Source organism: Rhinolophus sinicus, linkage group LG06 (genome assembly GCF_036562045.2).
Source record: "Rhinolophus sinicus isolate RSC01 linkage group LG06, ASM3656204v1, whole genome shotgun sequence".
NCBI classification, from domain to species: Eukaryota; Metazoa; Chordata; class Mammalia; order Chiroptera; family Rhinolophidae; genus Rhinolophus; species Rhinolophus sinicus.
This window is the reverse complement of record NC_133756.1, coordinates 51,665,185-51,676,449: the sequence shown is the minus strand read 5'-3', so window position 1 is coordinate 51,676,449 and position 11,265 is coordinate 51,665,185.

Genomic DNA, 11,265 nt, shown 5'->3' with positions numbered 1-11,265 from the left:
ACCGTCACAGTCTTCCCCCCATAGCCATCAATGCAGATTGCTGGTCCGGGGAACAGTTCTGGGTTCCCACAAACAAGACTGCAGTCTGTCCTGGTGCCAACTAGGGCCAAAATCCTCTGCACATTAGAAGGGGACCAATGTATGGACAGGTCCACGTGGTCCCTCCGGGTCCCCGCTCGTCCCCTCTGACCGGGTACGTTGGCCCTTCCCCTAATCAAGCTGAAAGGAGTCAGCCTCAAGAGGCAGCATGACGTTCTGGAGGGACACGGGTCTCACTTTCCCAGACTTGTCCTTTAGGCTCCGCTGGAATTGCTGTTCCGGACATAGCTGTTTCCAAAGTTCCAACAAGAGTGCATTGGATTGTCTGTCTATTTTTTCCCCATCAACCCCTGCTGCCATGAAATCACGCCACATCTGCATGCGTGTTACTCTCTGAGGCTTGGGACCTTGCTCTGTTCCTTTTGATTTGGGCTTCCAGGTCTCGACTTCTCAGACCTCCTATCAACTTGCCTCGCCGCCGGCTTTCAACATCCCCCAGGGTGTCCATGGAGATGATAACTTCATGGATCCACCGCCCCACATAGGGCATAAGAATAGCAACCAAGTATCCAAAAGCACTTGCGGTGGCCATCTACAAAACCGGATCTCTCACGTTGGCTGTAAAATGCTCGTCATCCAGCCACCGCATATTAGGGTTGTATATAGCATGTGTCATACCCATTTCACAGATGATTTCAGTGAGTTCATTATATGATTGCCATTTACTCACAGTGTCTGGCAGCACACCAGCCTCTCCCCATACTGTGTGTACTGCAGCGGTGAGCCACTCCATTAGAAGGTGGTTGCCCTGGTCTTGGGCCAACCTGTGAAAATTCTGTAACCTTTGTCGCAGGGAAAGATGCCCCGTCACGAAGGCTAGCTTTCCCATTTCGCCTGGGGAGGAGAGAATGCTGTCTGCCCCCTCATCCCATAAACGTAGTTAAGCCAAGACGGGCTCTCCAGGGCACTGTAGGTACCGCCTCCCCAGCTCCTGATACTCAGTGGTAGTGTAAGGGGTGTAAGTTGTGAACTCAGTCACAGCTGGCTTACAGGTAGCAACGCCCCCGGGGCCCAAATGTTGCTCATGGTTTACATTTTGCTTCAAGATGGGCCGGGTTTGGGGGTTGGGAGCCACATTGTCTCCACTCGCATCTTCCGCCTCTGCCTCAGAGTCTCCACTGTGGGGCTCATCCTCTAACAGGCGACCAAGCTTCCAATGCTTCCCACCAGGACACCTGGTCCCGCACCTGGGCTATTCCAGCAAGCGCTTTCTCCGAGTCATGATGCACCACAGTGAGAACCCCTCCAACTGACAGTCCCAAGCTTCCAGTGCCTCCTGCTGGGGCTACTGGTCTGGCACCTGAGCTATTTCGTTAAGTGTGTGTGGGGGCAAAGCCCCAGAAAGAAGTTTCCAGGCTCTCGGCCTCACATAGAAAGGTGTTGGCTCAGGTAGTAAATGGCCAACTGTGATTGCATGGCCATCAGCTGTGGCTAGTTGGCCGTCAGCTGTAACCAGTGAGCCATTGGCCACTAATATAACTGCTGTGGCTACGCTAGCAGAGAAGAGAAAGAGAAGAGAAAGAATGGGGGCTGGCAAGAAGATGGTGGCTGGGCTGGCAAGCATGGATGGCGGTTTGCGGACAGTGTGGATCCAGCCTCCAGTGAGAGTATAGTGCCGCCAGAGAGAATATAGTGGTATGACTCCCCTACCTATGGCTCCGTGGGTGTTGCTTTTTGGCCTCACCATATCCTGTGTTCTTGTATGGGGAGTGGGAGCAGAGACCCCGCAGGCCTCCCTGCATGACAAATGGTGCAGCGAGCAGGGTACGGTGCCGGCCAAAGCTCTCCAAAGGACGGTGGAGCAGTTTGTGTGTATGAACACTCAGTCTCAGGAAGACCAGGAGGAGCAGTTGCCGGAGAGCTGGACCCCCGTGGAGGGGTGGGAAGATGTGGACGGTACTCCCACCAGCACAGGAAAAGCCAAGCAGCTGCCGGAGAGATGGAGCCCCATGGAGAGTTGGAAAGATGTGGATGGTTCCCCAACCAGAACAGGCCGGAGAAAGCGAAGGTCGTTGTAGCCCTGTGGGCCGGGGAAGTTCCTGCTTAGGCAGCCCAGATGCAGGACTTGTAGTCCCAGGAGGTAACGCTTGCTGAGTCCTCCGTGGGAGATGAGGGTGAGGTCAAGGTCGTCCCTCACCCCCAGGACAGCCCTGGTGAATGACTATGGACTATGGGGAATTGCCTTCCATCCCTAATTTAATGGACTGCTTGATTGTTTGTTTGGGAACTGTTGTTAGTGGAACTGGGGGATATTTGCTTTTGTCTTTTGACTGGCTGCCATTGAGAATATGTAAGCACCTTGATTGTGAGTCGCTGTTGTACCAGCAGGGTACCCTGAGAGGCACAGAGAGAGTGGCAGTGCCCTGAGAGCCCTGGCTGTGTCCAGGAAGTGTGGCTGTGCCCACAGAGAGTGGCAGTACCTTGAGAGCCCTGGCTGAGTCCAGGAAGTCTGGCTGAGCCCTGAAGATACCCTGGCTGTGCCCAGGAAGTCGGGCTGTTCCCAGAGAGAGTGGCAGTGCCCTGAGAGCCCTGGCTGAGTCCAGGAAGTCTGGCTGAGCCCTGAAGATACCCTGGCTGTGCCCAGGAAGTCGGGCTGTTCCCAGAGAGAGTGGCAGTGCCCTGAGAGCCCTGGCTGTGTCCAGGAAGTGTGGCTGTGCCCACAGAGAGTGGCAGTGCCCTGAGAAATCCTAGCTGTGCCCGGGGAAACTAGTGGTACCCTAAGAAGTCCAGGAAGTCTGGCCGTGCCCAGAAGCACTGGTGGTGCCCTGAGAAACCCTGGCTGTGCCCAGAGAGCCTGGCTATGTCCAGGATATTGCATTCACCCCCAGGCTCCTCGCACAGGTCCCCTCGCGGAAGACACTTGTCGCGTAGATTGTGAGGCGAGAGCCTGTAGGGGTGGAGTGTGGGGGCAGAGCCCCAGAAAGAAGTTTCCAGGCTCTCGGCCTCACATAGAAAGGTGTTGGCTCAGGTAGTAAATGGCCAACTGTGATTGCATGGCCATCAGCTGTGGCTAGTTGGCCGTCAGCTGTAACCAGTGAGCCATTGGCCACTAATATAACTGCTGTAGCTACGCTAGCAGAGAAGAGAAAGAATGGGGGCTGGCAAGAAGATGGTGGCTGGGCTGGCAAGCATGGATGGCGGTTTGCAGACAGTGTGGATCCAGCCTCCAGTGAGAGTATAGTGCCGCCAGAGAGAATATATGTGGTATGACTCCCCTACCTATGGCTCCGTGGGTGTTCCTTTTTGGCCTCACCATATCCTGTGTTCTTGTATGGGGAGTGGGAGCAGAGACCCCGCAGGCCTCCCTGCATGACAGTGTGTCCTTCATGTTACGAAGCAAGGTGGTGAGGAATATCCAGCCCACATGGCCGGCTGTACCCTTCACCTCCTCAGGCAAACGCTCAGCTAGAACCTGCAGGGCCCTCTCCATGCTGGCCGGAGACCTGTCCATGTCCTCCCACCCCTCCTTGTTGGTTCAACTCCTGAGAACAGTGGCCACTGGGTACCACACACTGTGTGGGGGCCACCTGTCCTCCTGCCTAGTCAGACTCCATTGCTACCTGGTCAGATCCTGCTCACTGTAATAGGTGTCCAAGCGGGTGGTGGCCTCGGTGTAAAATATCCACTACTCTAGGAGCCCATGGCAGCAGCAAACCACCAAAAGGAAGATGACACTTGATTTGGCCAACAGGGTGGCGTGCCATCCAGAGGCTTCAGAGTCCCACCAATTCACCGAGGGGTCACGTCTCTCCCAGGCCATTTGTGTTTGCTGTTCCCGGTGCAGTTCCTCACGGGCGTCCAGAGACTGAGCATTCACTAACACAAGCAGCTTCACCATCATTCGGAGAGCTCTGGCTGACACCGTACCCTGCTCATGAAACTGAGCTTTCAGATGTATAAACTGCTCCATTACCACTTTGAAAATTCTGGCCTACACCATTCCCCGCTCTCTGCTCCATGTGTCATGTAGGATGTCATGTGGGGTCTCTGGTCCCGCTCCCCACATAAGAACACAGGACACGGAGAGGCCAAAAAGGAACACCCACGGAGGCCTAGATAGGGGAGTCATACCACTATATTATCGCTGGCAGCCAGGCGAGACACAGGAAGCAGAAGCCACACGATCTGTAACCCAAGTCCACTTCCCTGCAATCTGTAATCCACACTACGCGCTTGCCAGATTAGCCACGGCAGTTATATCAGTGGCTAATGGCTAACTGGTAACGGCTGATGGCCCTCTATTACCTGAGCCAGCACCTTTCCATGTGAGGCCGAGAGCCTGGAAACTGCTCTCTGGGACTCTGTCCCCACAATTTAATAATAACATTGTAGTTTATAATATAGTCAAATTATTTCTGAAACTAATCTCTTCCCAATTGGAAAATGTTTATTCCTATTTGAATCTTTCTCGATTTCTGTTGCACAACGCCAGAAAGAATACAGCTAGAGATATCTTTGACACAAAATTTAGTCCTAGCAGATCATGGGCTTCCTTAAATATAGCTAAGGATTTCATTTGTGCCCTTATTTTTACAGATAGATGTCAGTGCAAGTTGAAAAAGACGTAAAAATTACTGGAAACCAATTTATAGCAGATGAAGCAAATTAGGCCTTCAGGGCTCATTGAAAACTTGAAAAACAAAGGAAGGAAGTAATGAAACAACCATCTCCAGGCAATCCATATGTGCCATCCCAAATCTTTATTACTGGAAGTATGGCTACATGTCAAAGGAAATATAGTTCCCACGGCAAAGATCCCTGTAGTGAGATGCACAGAGTGTAGCCATTTCTTCACAAAATGGGTTACCAAAAAATTATACACAGATTTGGAGGCAATTTCTATAGTGGTCTTATTCACATGCGGTTGAAAGACCTCTATGCTATTCACTACACTGCCCACAAAATCAAGGTACTTTCTGAAATGTAGGAAAACTATATATCTCGTTTTCCCAATATTGAAAACTTTAGTGACCTACAACGTTCAAAAGTAGTTATCATATATGTGTTGACTATAACTGAGATTTTTAGCAATTACCAAAGAGGTACCAAAGCTTGAAACATTGGTCATAGGTCAAAAATCACCTTCTTCTGGGGCCGGCCCGGTGGCTCAGGCGGTTAGAGCTCCATGCTCCTAACTCCAAAGGCTGCCGGTTCGATTCCCACATGGGCCAGTGGGCTCTCAACCACAAGGTTGCCGGTTGGATTCCCTGAGTCCCGCAAGGGATGGTGGGCAGTGCCCCCTGCAACTAAGGTTGAGTTCAACGCACGGCACCTTGAGCTGAGCTGCCGCTGAGCTCCCAGATGGCTCAGTTGGTTGGAACGCGTCCTCTCAAACACAAGGTTGCAGGTTCGACTCCCGCAAGGGATGGTGGGCTGTGCCCCTGCAACTAGAGAACAGCAACCGGACCTGGAGCTGAGCTGCGCCCTCCACAACTAAGACTGAAAGGACAACAACTTGAAGCTGAACGGCACCCGCCACAACTAAGATTGAAAGGGCAACAACTTGACTTGGAAAAGAGGCCTGGAAGTACACACTGTTCTCCAATACAGTCCTGTTTCCCTTTCCCAATAAAATCTTAAAAAAAAAAAGAATGACCTTCTTCTAACATTAGTAATAATCTATGTAGGGTCATCATTTCCATATATGTTTTGAGACATTGGCTAGAGAATGAGGCATCTCTGAACAAAACTGAAGAACCAGAGGAATTTTCTGCTCAGATGACAGCCAAATGACCCTTCAAATGAGCCAGTCATGCACCAGTTCTTATCAGTGTACAACAGAGGCAAAAAAGATTATACAGCAGGTATGTTATAAAGGTCGACTTGATGTCACCAAGTTTTCGTGAGTTGGATTGTGACTCATAATCCTTGCTCAACTGATCCACCCATTTAAGAATTTCTCTGTGGATATGCAGGAAAAAATGATATTGATAAAGTGGCCATGTGCCACCTGGGTCATTTATAAATATGCATATTCTCTGCTTATCAATACAAGTATGTTCAAACAGACAGTCTGTGTCAGAATTCTTGCACCCCTGTAGCTAGAATTACATGTTCACAGCACACTTTCTAAAGTAGCAGCCTAACCCTGTTAATTGTGCTAAGCGTAATCAAACTCATAAGCAGTCCTCTTAACGTTTAACTTTAAGTCACCCTGGGTGATAACCAACTGAATCACACTACTCCATAATCATTGCCCCAATATTTACTAAGGCCTAAACTACCTAATTCTTCCAAACAATTAAAGTACCCGCACACCAAAAAAGCTATTTTCAAGTACAATTCAAATCAAATAGGCAAAACACTGGAGCTCCAGAAGAGAAAACACAAACAGTAGAAATTCAGTAAGAATTTACTAATTAAGAGAAGCCATCTCCTTTATTTAAAAATGCTAGTTGTCTAGAGATAAAATGAAAACTTGTCAGCAAGCATTACCTTCTCTCTCTGGGTTCTTTGAGATATCCACAAACCGCAGAGGAAATAAATCATCTCACTCCCACGTACATATCTTTGTCTTACAATAAACATTCAAAAAACAGAATAGATTCGAGCAACCAAATAAATAAATGTTGGATTATAATCCGAAATATAAAACAGATACCCATGAATCCATACTGATATAAAGAAACAACTGAATAAATAAATAAACGGAGACAAATCTCCCATGCCAAAGAATTCTAAATAATTGATATATTCTATCCACAAGGAGATTAAGCATAACTCCACTCCTTAAGTGTCGGTTACACATAGTAACTTCCTTCCAAAGAGTACAGTATGGAAAGTGGGGAAAAGAGTAACTTGACAGTGGGGAAATCTGACAAACTACCTCAGCCAGGTAATCAAGGTTGGAGTTGGAGACACAGGAAGCAGGAGCGACACTATCTGCAACCTGCCGTCCACTTCTCTGCAATCCACAACCCACACTCCCCCGTGCGAACTGCAATCTGCGCTTGCCAGCTCAGCCACCTTCTTCTTCCTAGCCCCCATTTTTCTGCTAGCGAAGCCATGGCAGTTATATTAGTAGCCAATGGCTCACTGGTTAGAGCTGACGGCCAACTAGCCAGAGCTGATGGCCATCCAATCACAGTTGATGGCCATTTACCACCTGAGCCAGCACCTTTCCATGTGAGGCCGAGAGCCCGGAAACAGCTCTCTGGCACTCTGTCTCTATACTCCAGCCCTACAGGGTCTCGCCTCGGAATCTCCGTGACAAGCATCTTCCGCAAGGGGCCCTATGCCATATTAGCCTATAGGCATCTACAGGTAGAAAGAAATAGTAGTCTTAGGAACCAACAATGGCAAATCTCTTCCATCTGGGAGGATACATGGTAGCTTTTTCTCCTGGTAAAGGAGGGTCGCTGCCACTGGCAGCTTTCCCGGTTTGTGGTACCAGACTGTGGTGGGGGATGTCACGTGGGGTCTCAGCTCCTGCTCCCCACATAAGAACGCAGGATATGGTGAGGTCAAAAACGAACACCCATGGAGCCATAGATGGGGGAGTCATACTACCACATTCTTGTTGGTGGCTGTGTTGGAGACAGGAAGCATGAGCCACATTGTTCGCAACCCTCACTGCGCAGCTTGCTAGCTCAGCCACGATCTTCTTGCTAGCCCCCATTTTTCTGCTAGCGTAGCCACGGCAGTTACATTAGTGGCCAATGGCTAACTGGTTATAGCTGACGGGCAACTAGCCACAGCTGATGGCCCTCCAATCACAGTTGATGGCCATTTACTACCTAAGCCAGAACCTTTCCATGTGAGGCCAAAAGCCTAGAAACTGCCCTCCTGGTTCTGTCCCCACACAGACCCTGACAACAGTGCTTGGGGTCCCTTTCGTAGTTTCAATATGTAACAGAACAGGGGACCCATAATAGGCCATAACGAGAGCACATAGTTTCCGTGCAAAATCATCCCGTCATCAGGACATCCATATACCACAGTCACTTGCGATGGCCACTTGGCCACCACCCCTGGCATCACTTGCAAATCATGGGTCATACCCGCCCCGCATGGGGCTATCAGGGCCAACCACCAACCTCCTGTGTCTGGCTCCTCCGGGTGTAGACTGTTCTCTCTGGAAGCTGAAAATTGAGCCAGATACTAGAGCAACGCAGTTTTGGCTGAGGATGTGCAAAACCAAATCAAATGACACGCCCTTTCCTGTGAAGTTAACTTTGAGTTTTCATGCCCCACCCAGCCCCACCCGCAAGGAATGAACTGGGCTCCAGTGGGAGGAGAGTCATGGTTCCCCCACACCCGACTTCAGAATCCCAGGCTGGTCTCTCCTCTTCAGTTGTTGCTTAGGTTACCGGACCCCACAATGAAGACAGCCTGAATGTGTGAGCCAGAAATAGCAGGCTGATAGGTCAGCAGCCTGTCTCTCAGGGGTGCTTTGTAAAGGAAAGGGGTTTCGTTCAATTCTTTTCTTTTTCCTTTTTCAAAAAGTGTTTTGCTTTCCACGGTGATTTTTTAAATTATCAATATATATATATATATACAGGTTGTGTATGAGTGTGTGTAAAATGCCTAATTTTACAGCTCAGACATATTCACAATTATTTTGGTGCATATTCTTACACACTACTAGGGTGTCCAGATTTGGTGGGGGAGGTGGGCAATGCTAAATATAATTTGAGGGTCTCCTTCAACTCAAATAATAGAAAAATGTGAAGTAAAAAATGAATATTTGAAATGAGCAAGACCACACCAACCATATTTTTTAAAAGTTGACAAGTACTACAAATGTTTTCTTTCATTTTGTTTCTTTCTGTTAAGCCACTCCTATCATGTTTGAATTTCAGTGTGAGCCCAAATTCTGGCAAATATGTTTGAATTGTATACCAGGGAAATTGTAAATCTCTTTAAAATTTGCATTCCATTGTATTGAACAACAGAACAACAATTGTATCTATTAATTGACAGTGTTAATTCCATTTTAGCCAATATATTTCTGTGAAAGAGGCTCTTTGATAATAACAGTGATAAAAACAAAAAGCAGCTAGATGTTAGAGACTCAGTTTTACAGTACTAACAAAAACAGATTTCTAAAATATAACTTAAAAAATACAAGACTGTTACGTAGTATAAAATATCAGTAAATAAAACTCCCTTGTTTTCTTTTGATTGGTGACATGATACTAACAATCACATTCTCATCAGGAAGTTATCTTTAATATGATTTTATATTTTAAGTGTTACAATGGACTCTGCATGAATTGTAGTGAAAATCTATGATCAGTTTTCTAAACTGTCTTTATGTGTATATAAAATTGGGCAATGCTGTTTTTTCCAGTGACACTCGACTACATTTTACTGGTATTTGGAATCCAAATGTGGGAATCATTGCTATTGATAATTAAAGGTAAACAAATCAAAATTTTCACCCTTAATAAATGTATATCTTGTAGTGAAAAATGACTTGAAGGATAAGACTTATACTGTGCAGGGACTACACTAAATTGGGAAAATTTTCTATAGTGATGATCCTGAGAAAATGACCTTTTGTTCAGCAGAATACATTAAAGAGTTGTTGAATATACAAAGGTAAGACAGGAACCTGGTTTGAAGTAATCAGCTAGTCACCTAAACAGCTGTACATAATAAGTGAACAGTAATTGGGAATTGGAGATAGAGAAAAGAACATGTTCAGAGAAAAAAAGGAGGCCACAAAAGATGACTAGGTTGACTAACACACACACCATCACCAAACAATTGACTGTCCTATTTAATAGAATACCAGAATAAGAAGGAATTAGAATGGTGTACATCTGGGGGAAAGTGGTAAAAAAGGAACAGTGGCAGCAGATAACAACTGGGGTAGGAATGGAGAATTCAACTGATGAAAGAGACCCAAACTAATTTGAGTAAAAATTCCTGTCTAATTCTTATAACTTAATTTTGAGTTCCTCTGTCAATGGTTGTTACAAAGATGAATTAACCCTTGATAGGTCTACTCCGAAATCATGGTCAACAGGTCACATTTACTTTTGCTAGAAGTAAGCCCCCATATTCTGTGCCCATGCCTATCAAAGTGAAGGCTGGGATGAGAAGCTTGTGTGATGCCATTTAGAAGACTGTTTGACTTGCTGAGAAAAGCAATAAGAGACAAAGTCAGTGTAAAGCCACTGCTAAACAGTAATCAGTCTACAAGAATATACTGAAAATCCTGCGTGTAGGTATATGGGAGGGTATGGTCAGGACTGTAACAGCTCTATTCAAACAGCAAACCTGCTGAGGAAAACAAGTGAAGATGAGGTTGATCATGAACGCTTTGGTTATAGCTGGACAAATACCCCACACCCAGCTACCCAGAGAGCGACCTGCAGATATATCTTCTAGTCTTTCAGAATTAATCAGGCCCTTTGAAGTGGTTATTTAAAGACTTTAGTCTTTCCTTCTCGGTATGAAAGAATAAACTCACCTTCATAGTGTAATATTCTTTAATTGTGAAGCTGAATTTTGGCATCAGTGAAGAGAAGGATGGAGGAGGCATGTGCAGAGGTATTTATTTCCTCCCTCACTAAAGTGAGAAGTTGACCAAATGTTCAAAATTATTCATTTTCTTTTCTTATCCACTGCTCTCCTTGATCCAATTTTAGTCAGGCTTCTCTCCTCCCTAAAGACCCTGAACTCTGTCTGCCCCCAACTCCAAGCAAATACTAAACACCAGAATGTGCCCCCTATCAGCTTATCCTGAGAACAAGCTGACCACAGCACTTCACTTCCACAGCACTTCACTTTCCTGTGAGAGTCTGCTCGTCATGGCCCATTGCTTGCCCAGATTCCTCAAAGGTCCTGTAAAAGCTTTGCTTATAAAAGGAAAGCCTTTGCTTGTGTGGTGTTTACAAACTTGGAAATTCCTGAGATTAAAGAGTACTCCTGATTATAATGGTTTCTTATCTAAAAAAAGTCCCACCTTCTCTCAGTCTCACTTGGCTTTTATTAACATTAATAGATACACATAAAATAACAAATTGCATTTGGTTTATGTATGTGTGTTGTCACCACTTTCTTTCTGTCCAGTACTGTTGCTGGCTCCTGAGGGAATTTTTGTTTGTTTGTTTCACGGAGACCAAAGGAAACTTGGGAAAAACAGTACCTTTTCATTCTTAGTGTGTTGAATTAGTATGTGACGCCTAGAACTACAGCTATCATTTTGGGAACATG